The sequence below is a fragment of the Myodes glareolus genome, chromosome 2 (assembly GCF_982192425.1).
Source record: "Myodes glareolus chromosome 2, mMyoGla1.1, whole genome shotgun sequence".
NCBI classification, from domain to species: domain Eukaryota; kingdom Metazoa; phylum Chordata; class Mammalia; order Rodentia; family Cricetidae; genus Myodes; species Myodes glareolus.
The window spans coordinates 39700303-39710640 of NC_142027.1; the positions used below are offsets into that span (position 1 = coordinate 39700303).

Sequence of the window (10338 nt, forward strand, 5' to 3'; positions counted from 1 at the left end):
CTGAGTCTGTGACTAGCCTTCAGTACTGGAAAAGGTATATGTTATGATCTGGTATATTTACTACATTACTATAACTAATAGTTTCAAAAGGAAACCACCCAAATGTATGAATAGATTCTGAAATATACACCCAATATAATCCAGTATGCTAGTATGAATATGCAAACTCAAGCTGCAATTTGAAAATCAAACTGTTTATTACAAAGAACATGTTGAGATAAGAAATCTAAGCCAGATAGTGTATACTTGTTATCCCAGTGGTCAAGAGGTGGTAGTAGATTGTAATCCATTTTAAAACATTTCAAAATTACAAAAATATCCCCAGAATCAGACTATGGGAGGGAAGTTATCTATGGATGCCACTAATTGACCGGAAACATTATTTATAATGTGATTTCTTAGCAAAAGTATAGTGACTGAGTGATGTGCATCAAGAAAAATATTTCCTCACCAATATAGAGAAATTTACTTTGCACCTGCTAGAACAAATAAAGTTATTCTTACTTCTCTGACACAACTAATTCAATGAAATCTTTCTTTTTTTAAATTCTTAGATGAAGGTCCTACCTGCTTTGCCATTGAGAGGAACAAACAGAAGGATTAACTGAGGCTGTTAATTCTCTGTTCTTTTAGTTCTAGTGGTTTCCATGTGCTGTGGTTATTATTATATTCCAAGAAGCTGCTATCTGTGGTATTGTCAGAAAGTGCTATTCAGACTGCTGATGGAGTAAAGACATCAATGGTCTTACCCAAATACGAACCCTATGATCTGCAGTAACAAACTAAAAAGAAAGGTGTGCCTAGAGGTACAATAATGGTGTATGTATTAGTAGGGTAACTAACTGGTATCTTACTAGATATAATGCTTTTTCTATAAAAAAATTCATGCCTAATACTGTAAATGTAGTCCAAAACTCATGGCTGAGGAAATCATAGACCCTAAGAAGTGGCTTACACTGTAGTTTTGTTGAAGTAACAAGATGCAAAACGCCTTCTAAACATTCGCTGATCTTCTTAAACACATGCTACTCTCAACTTAATCAGTGACTTCACTTAGCTAAAGATGCTGATAGTGAATTTAGTGACCCGTCCTAAAAAAGATATTGATAATTACCCCTCTATGGCTCAGGGAACATCCTAGAAAGAGTGCAAAATAAAAATCTAAAATCTGGAATATAGGATTGAAAACTTCAAAATGCAGCTTTTTGAGATGACTTAGCCATAATAATCATGATCTCTTAGCACCATGGGTGCTTATACTAAATCTATAAGGGACAGGACCCACAAAAAGGCAGTGAAGATGGAAGAGATGCCAAAAAGACTCTACCCTTCCTTGTTAAATCCTAGTTTTTCAATGTTTTTTTGAGGAAAATAGTCTCAATGTAACTACATGAGTTTCCAAAGTCCCAGTGGACAGGTCAAGACATTCTTATACTAATGTCCTTGATTAAAAACAATGGGCCACATAAAAAAATACATGAATATAGGATAGGGCCATGTTGATCATCTGTAGTTCCCTTGACTACCTCTTTCCTATCCATGAGACACAACAACCCAGAATACCTGGGTTGCCTCATGCCTAACTCCTCACCTACTCAGCCTCAATATCTATGCTCAAGAGAATACGTAAGGAGAAATCAGATAGCTTAAAACAAAACAGGAAGAAAAAGAAGAGCTATCACAAAATTTAGACTGGTGGAAATATCAGACAAGAAAAACTAAGACCGTCTGTGAAAAAAGAAAACATCTTGAAGAGGGCTGAAAAGATGTCTCAATGAGAAAAAAGTGCTTAGTGGACAAGCATGAGGACTTGAGTTTAAATTCATAGCACTCATAGAAAACAAACCAATAAAAAATGATATACTTATTACCCCAGACAGGCAGATCCCTCAAGTTAGCTTGTCAGGAGTTCAGAGTTCAGATACTGTCCGCAAAAAGTAAAGTGGGAATGATTGAGTGGGACTCTCAACATGATCCTTGGGTCTCTGTGTTGATACCCACAAAATCACATGACCACATATGCATATACTGCACAGACAGCAGTATCACACAAACAATAAGAAAATATTTTGATGTTAAATATTTTAAGTAAAAAGAAAAACTATTATGGGTGGAGGTAAGTTAATCAGGGAGATATATAGAGAATTGTAAACCAAATGAAAACAGTACTAATCATAACTAACATTAGTAAACCAGTGAGTTACTAAGAGCAGCAGCAAGAGACTTTTGAAGTGTATAAAAAGAGATTCTGGAATAAAATAGAGGAAATTATAGAGGAGAGGTAATATTTAAACAAATAATGAAAGTTCTCTTTATTTGATGAAAGATGTGAGCCTGAAGATTGACAGGGTTTCCAAGTCTCAGCGAGGATTAATAAAAAAAGGTCATTTACTTAGATATATCCTGATCAAAATTTGGAATTCCAATAGTAAATAGAAAGTCTTATATAAGTTCCTTTAGAGCAAATAACTTTCACTTGAAAATTAATCTAACTAATGTTTCATGTATTTATAATATGAAACTCAGCAGTCATGAAATATTATCTACTAAGACAAAGAAAGCTAGCTTTAAGCCATTTCTCATCTGTATATGGACAGGAACAGCACTGTAGTCATTCATGGATTCAAACTATCACCAAGTCATTGAAACAATAATCAGAGACTTATAATACTAAATCGACAATAAATAAGAGCTAAGACATCGCAAAAGATTAAGATGATAGTGGGAAATGATGGTAATGACTTTTTCAATTTAAATAACTTATCTTAAATGATAATGTTGATATGGTTTAGAAAGTGTGAAAGCACTGTGGAATCAGATTTCTTAAAATAACTTCTCTTTAAAAAGAGACAAACTGTAACGGAAAGCCTGAAATGGATTTAAACAAAATCTAAGACCTTGAAACTAATAGGAATGGAAAGGAACAAAATGCAATTTGACTGTCATATCTGGTTGAGGGGCATAATAAAGAAACTTTAATAACTACCTATTTCAAGTTCTTTTATTTTTCTTAGTAGTTTAAATTCAGTTTAATTAGTGGTAAGTGCATCATAATAAAACATGACACTTTCCTGCAGCGGTTTACAAATATAAGTGCCCTGGGATTAAAACAGGGAATGTGTGGAATTTTGTGGCTGTTGGTTTAAATGCTATTCCATGACTGCTGACTAGGGATGATATCTTTATTTAATTGTCAATTTACTAACAGGAAGTTCAAGAGACAGTGCACTAATAAAAACAAAAGATCGGTCAAATCTGAAGCAGGGATAAACAAAAAATAAAAATGTGCATTAAAAGTAATAAAATGGGAAGATGAAATTTAAAACATATGCTTTGCTGTTTAAAAGAATAAATGGTATGATTGTAGAATAATTATAGAAGAAAAATGTGAAGCTAAAAATACAGTGCTCACAAATGCAAACTTCTGTGAGTGCTTGTATATAGAGGAAGAAGAAGACAGTTTAAAAATAACATATACACAGAAAAACATCTCAGAAAAAATCTAAGTGATGTGATTATTTATAATCAAAATATTAATTATTAAAACTGATTAAGAACTAGAAAGTTTGAATGAATCTACTAAGAAATAACAAAGTTTGGGCTAGAGAATTGAACCAGCAGCAATTAAGAAGAACATTAGCTATTCTTCCTACAACTTTTTTCTCATCCTTTTCCTACCCTTTTGCTTCCTTATATATGTAGTGAGGAGCTGCGGGCAGGCCTGCTTTTCGCCTCACCCGGCTCCTGCATGGCTACCTTAGCCCCGGAAATAACAACACACAAATTGTATTCATTTAATCACTGTCTGACCCATTATCTCTAGAGAGTTAGTTACTGGCTAACTCTCACATCTTGATTAACCCATTTCTAACCATCTGTGTAGCATCACGAGGTCGTGGTTTACCGGGAGAGATTTAGCATGTCTGACCTGGTGGCTGGCTCCATGGTGTCTGCCTCATAGCCCTCTTCCCAGCATTCTGTTCTGTTTACTCCGCCTACCTAATTTTCTGTCCTATCAAAGGGCCAAGGCAGTCTCTTTATTGACCAATGAAAATAACACAATAGACAGATAAACCTCCTCCATCATTTCCCCTTTTTCTGTTTAAACAAAAAAGAAAGGCTTTCATTTTAACATAGTAAAATTACACATAACAAAACAGTTATCAAGCAAGAATTACAGTCATAATATTTATATCTATATCTTTATCATAATAATGGAAAACTATAACTATGACTATCCATTCTTTAACTCCATCAAAGACTCCAGAAGGATATATTACCTAAGTAAACAAGAAGTAAGCAACTTTCAAAACTCTAGAAATGACAGAGACATCTCGCTGCCTGGACAGTCACCCAAAGTTCCTCTGTATTGTTGGGGCATCCATTTTTAGCCTTCAGGCCCATAATATCCAGCAGACATTTCCATGAAGCAGGAAATTTCAAAGACAGTTCAGTCATTATCTGCTGTGTCCTGCAGAATGTCTCGCAGACTCTTTCATGAATCAGGAACCCTGAAAGATCATCTCACCTTTAGGCAAGTTCAGCAGTCCTCTCTCTGCGGGTTCTCTGTGTCCAGTTTATATAACAGTCCAGGCAAGAGCAATTTCTTGCCCAAATGGCTAACCAACTCCATAAGGAGCCTCTTCGATGCCCATCTTCCTCTTGAAGCAGATTGGTGCTGTCAGGAGCAGACTTGTCTCATTGTCATGAAAAGTCCTAAGTTATTAAAACATTAAATGCTATGTTCTGTAGTCTTTGAAAGATATGAATGTCTATCTGAAATATATCTATGTACTTCTAGAAAATCAGACTAACATTACTACAAGCTAGTATTATCCATTAACAACCTATATTTTTAATTATACATTGTATTTTTAAATAAACTACACAATCACAATACCTCAATCAAGATCAGAAACATATATACATATAACAAAATTGACCTTAAAATCCATACCAATGAAATTATTCATATCTATATCATATCCCCCTTTAAATGTAAAAGAACATTTATAAACAATATCTAGGAATATGGACGTAGTTATTTCTCTCCAAACTTTTTCCTGCTGAATAGGGGTGCTGTTAATCAGGTCTTTCATGGTAAAACCTGTCTGCCAGGTTCATCTCAGTTGGCAGTAGAGTGAAGCAATTTCTTGAGGGTGTTCACAGAAACCTTTCAGGAGGGCGTGGTCTATCATACCATATTGGGATAGAAGCAATCCACAGGGTCTCATCCTCTGTGAAAACAAAAGAAGAACCTCCTTTTCAAAGTATCATAACCTTAGATCCAAATTCAGAAGTCAAGGTATTTTGAACATATCTATCTTGGATTAGTTTAGCAGCATTTATAAACAAATATCTTTTAGCAGCTGTTGCTCCTTTCTCAGCATTTAAACAATTTAAAGAGAGCATAATAACATACAGTATCATGAATTTTTGTGTATTTTCCATCTTTGTGCAGCTTTATTTTTAACCTCTATTTCTTTTATTTTTAATTTTTACTTTTTGAGACTGGTTCTCTGTATATCTTTGTCCTGAAATAACTCTGTAGACCAGGCTGTCCTTGAACTCACAGAGATCCTTCTGTCTCTGCCTCCCCAGTACTGGGCTCAAAGGTGTTTGCTACCACACCTTGAACTCACAGAGATGCACGTGTCTCTGTTTCCCCAGTGCTAGTATTAAAGGTGTGTGCTACCACACCTCGAAGTCAGAGGTCAACTACCTCTGTCTCTTAAAGTCTCAGAGGTCAACGTACTTCTGCCTCCCAGGCATTGGGATTAAAGGTGTGTTCTACCACACCCAACTACTCTCTTTCTTCCCTTTTTACCCTAAGAACTTTAAGCCAGACAGGAAGTAGGGGTGGAGCAAAGAGACTAGGAATATTCTAGGACACAGAAAACTCCCTCTGCAGTTCTGCCCAGACCACTGGAGAGGAAAGATGTAAGCTGCCCCGCTGGAAAAGGTACTGAGTCATGTGCTAATATAGATAAAGATAATGGGGTAACATAAGTTATAAGAGTTAACAAGAAGCCTGACCTAATGGGCCAATCAGTTTATAACCTTATGGGGTCCTGTGTGTGATTTTCCTTGGGACTTGCTGGCTTGTTGGGGTACTGGGCGGGACAGAAACCCCAACAAACCGGCCCCTCATGTTACATATATGTCAAGCTACTTACTATTTGATCTGCAGCACTAAACTGATCTAATCTCATTTTACATACATTCTACTGCCCTCCATCTCATAATGCATTTATATGTATTATTTATAGGTATGTATATGTTTAGCAAGGAGGAATGACTTATTTTCACTCAGAGTTTAAGATGGCACAATTATACATATATGCATTCTTGAGTCTGTCACCATTGTCACTAGGAAGAAAATACCAACTTCTGAGGCCAGTTCAGGCATATCCAGACCTACTTTCATCATCCATACCTAGTGTGGTCTTGAAATACTGATACAAGAAAACATTTCTCCATGCTGTTTTATTCAAACAAGGTATACTGGAGGTTCTGTCTTCTCAAGCATTCTTTCTGCAGGGATTCCACTTCAAATAATTATGCTGAGACACTAGAGCGTTTGATGCTCCATATCTCACTTTTAAGACACATTCCCTCTTGTTGCAGTAAAAACAACGATGTTTCTCATTTATGGCACCATTTTTTTTTAACAATTACAGCTGTTTCATCTGCATCCACTATATCTGCAACTTTCAACATGTTTGCAAGTATTTCCTCATAAAATCACATTTTTTCATAGTTTCTCAGCTACAGTCTTGGCTCTCAATTCTCATTATAAGCCAGTCTACAAAGGGGAATTATTGCTTAAATTATAGGCTTAAATTTACTTACCCCTCACCAAACAAATTTATCCAGTTCTTCTAAATTTATCCTCACTCTAATATTCAGAGGATGGAAAAACATCGCAAGATGCATGGCCAGAATGTGACAAAAGTGGCTTTCAGTTCAATTCTGAGCACAGTCCTCCTTCCATTCTGAAACCCAATGAAGCAGACCTTCACTGCCTACATTTTTAATACAAGTTTGTTTTGTTTTGTTTTGTTTTTTCTACAAAACTACCAAAATGGTGCTATCACAGTAAGCAGTGTTTAAAGAATTCTTGGGCTCCTTTGTAACCCAGAATTCCAAACCTTTCAAAGGCTCCCACAGTCTAGGTCCAAAAGTCTACTCATACTCTGGTTAATTATAAGAGCAATAGCCCCACTTTTCAGGGCAACTTTTCTTTAACAGTTGCTTTTCTTCTCATTATAATATAAGACCAGAACAACTTAAGGAACCTTTAACAATTTGAAGGAATATTCAAATTGTTAAAAATTTGACAATTTTTATTCTTCACTGTGCCAAAAGAAGGTAAAGCAATAAAGGTGCAGTCACTCTTTACATTTCTCAGTGTCTGGGATTAGTTATTGTGCCTTATTTAATAGGATATAATGTTGCTTAATCACGTTTCTCATATGTTTACTAAAGAAGAATGAAATACAAAAGATAATTTTCCAATAAAAATATTTTCCAAGTAACATGAAACTAAACAGAAAACAATTTTTATAATTAAAATGTCTAACAGGTACCTAATAATGTTTTGTTACTTTTTTTATGAAATTTGAAAATATATGACACTTCAAAGATAGACATCTGGTTGATTTAAAATAAATGGTATAATAAAATTATTTAACATAAATGATAAAATAAAAAATTCAATGATTCTTTTGTACAAATTAAAGTCATGTAGTCCATTAAAAATTCAATTGTTCACAAAAATGATGTTAATCATATATGATGAAAATTTGCATTGATTGTATCTTTGTGGATATTTTGTTTGTGTTTTTGTTTGGGATTGTAAATGCAGACTGCTAGTTCATTTCCTGCCTCTCAGACCAGAATAATCATACAGTAACTATATTAATTATAACACTGTTTGGTCTATTAGCTCAAACTTCTTATTAACTAAATCTTACATATTAACTTAGCCCATTTCTAAAATTTTATGTTACTACAAAGGTTATGATTTGTTACCTGTTGCTTCATGGATGGCTACAGGTGGCTTGCTGCCTTGGTCTTCTTTCCTCCTCTCTCTCTGCTTTGATTTCCTGTTGCTATATTCTGTGGCTTCCTTTTAACCAAATATAATAAAACATTTTCACAGAATACAGAGGGGAATGACACTTCATGGATTTTTTAAAAAAGTCTAATACATTAAAGAGTTCATTCACAGAAATCAAATGCATCCTAAGTTACCACTGTGTTTACTCTGTGACATAACTAGCAAAGTTCATGTTATAAAAATAGATTCAGAATATCAGGCGAGTTGGTCTATATCTTTAGTCCCAGCACTTGAAAGACAGGGGTCCCTGTGAGTTCGAGACCAGTCTAGTCTACAAAACAAGTTCAGGATAGCCAGGGCTATTCAATGGAGACATCCTTTCTCTACCATCCCAACCCCAAATTGATTCAGGTTTTGAGTATTCTCTGAGATTGACCAATATTTGAAATTTCAGTAGTCAGTAAAATAACACTAAATACAGTCAACCAAAATGATGGTATTTGCAAGCCTATAGATAGCATCATACTTTGTTTAAACTAGGTTAATATGTTTTCTGTGAATCTTGAGGATGTTCTATAAAATGCCAAAGTAGTATCACTAACTCAGTATTTACTGATAAAACGTGTCTTATACAATTTCTACTTTGATGTTTATTTTACCGTCCTATCAAAATTATTTAGCTAAATATATTTTTCAGCTTCCTCTATTGAAATTTTGTTTTATAACAATAAGACAATGACAGTTCAGAAAATCCCCTAACCTAAAACTTGTTAACTTAAATATCGGGGAAGTATTCATATATGTAAATTCACATATTAATTAATTTTCTTAACTTCAAAATATGTCTATAAATTTATTGTATTTGTTTTTAAGTAACTCACAAAATTATGTTTTAAGTATAATATTTTTATTTTTTATTTTCTGATAGTCAATAATAAAATGACTTTGTGTAAGTAAATCTCAAGTTTCAACATTGAAAATTTAACTTTTATGATATTGGATTTGAAGGTAAACAAAAATAAATCATACGCCAAAATGACAATGTCTTTAATAGTATATTAGAAATGTATTGATTTTTATTCTTTTTGTATCCATCACTGGATCACAGTAGCCAAAATTAAGTTCAGTCACTTGGTGACTTCTGACCAAAGCAAGAACCACAAACAACATTTCAATGTACCTTCTCACGTTTAGAGAAAAATCATGTCTTCTCCTTCCCCACCTTTTGAAAGAGCTGGGAAAGAATGTTTTATCTAGGCCCATTTGATAGAATGATGAAGTTCAGGTTGTCCAATGACACTACAAAGGCCAGCAGATTGGCAAAGTGGTCCAAGTGCACAGAAACAAATATTTCATTTACATTGAATGGATCCAGCGAAAAAGGGTAATAACAAAACTTTCCATGGGCACATCCACCGCAGCAAGATACTTATCACAAGGACAAAGTAGGACAAAGACTTCAAAAAGATTCTGGAAAGGAAAGCCAAGTCTCAACAAGTAGGAAAGTAGACGAGAAAATACAAGACAGAAACGTTTGAGAAGATGCTTGGGTAGGGGCATCTCATACACAGTTTTCATTAAAGACTGCTTAAGTTAAAACAAAAAGTATTGAGTTACATAGCTCATCAATTTTTAGAAAGAAATTTTCTGTTTTAGAATATGTTTAGTAAAATAGAAAATTTGTGATTAGAATTTTCATTTTCTATTATTTCATTTTAAAGATTTCTCATAATTTTGTTTATTTATCTAGTGTGTGTCATATGTGTTCAGCTATCCATAGGCAACAGAAGAACTTAGATGCCTGAAACTGGAGTGAGTTACAGGTGATTGTGAGTCATCTGATATGAGTGCCATGTCCTCTGGAATTTGTGTCCTCTGGAAGAACAATTGTTCTGAACCACTGAACAGCCTCTCCATCCTCCTTATCCTAGACAAGAATTCTACCATCAGAGTAACAGTACATAGCACAATCACACCTTTATCACATTAGGTAGGTCTGGTTCACATTATTTAAAAACCTATATTTATACATTTTTATCATCTAAAATCTAAACATAATTAATATTAGGTTTTGTCTAATTTTTTTCTGTTCCAAATACCAAGGTGATACACCCCATTGTTTCCACTCATTTCTTTAAGTTTCAGTTGGTTGTGAAAGTTTACATTTAATGTCTACCATTGATGAGAGTAGAAGATATAAAAAGAAAGTTTTCTTTAATTAATATTAAATATACTAGAACTGGGCATGTTTTGTTAGTCTTAAAATATTTTAACCT

General features: G+C 34.2%; 1 pseudogene; it reads left to right on the plus strand.

Annotated features, from left to right (window-relative positions):
- The first annotated feature begins 2106 nt into the window (after positions 1 to 2106).
- Positions 2107 to 9571, plus strand: LOC125392737 (ribosomal protein uL24-like pseudogene; annotated as a pseudogene).
- Positions 9572 to 10338: the final 767 nt, after the last annotated feature.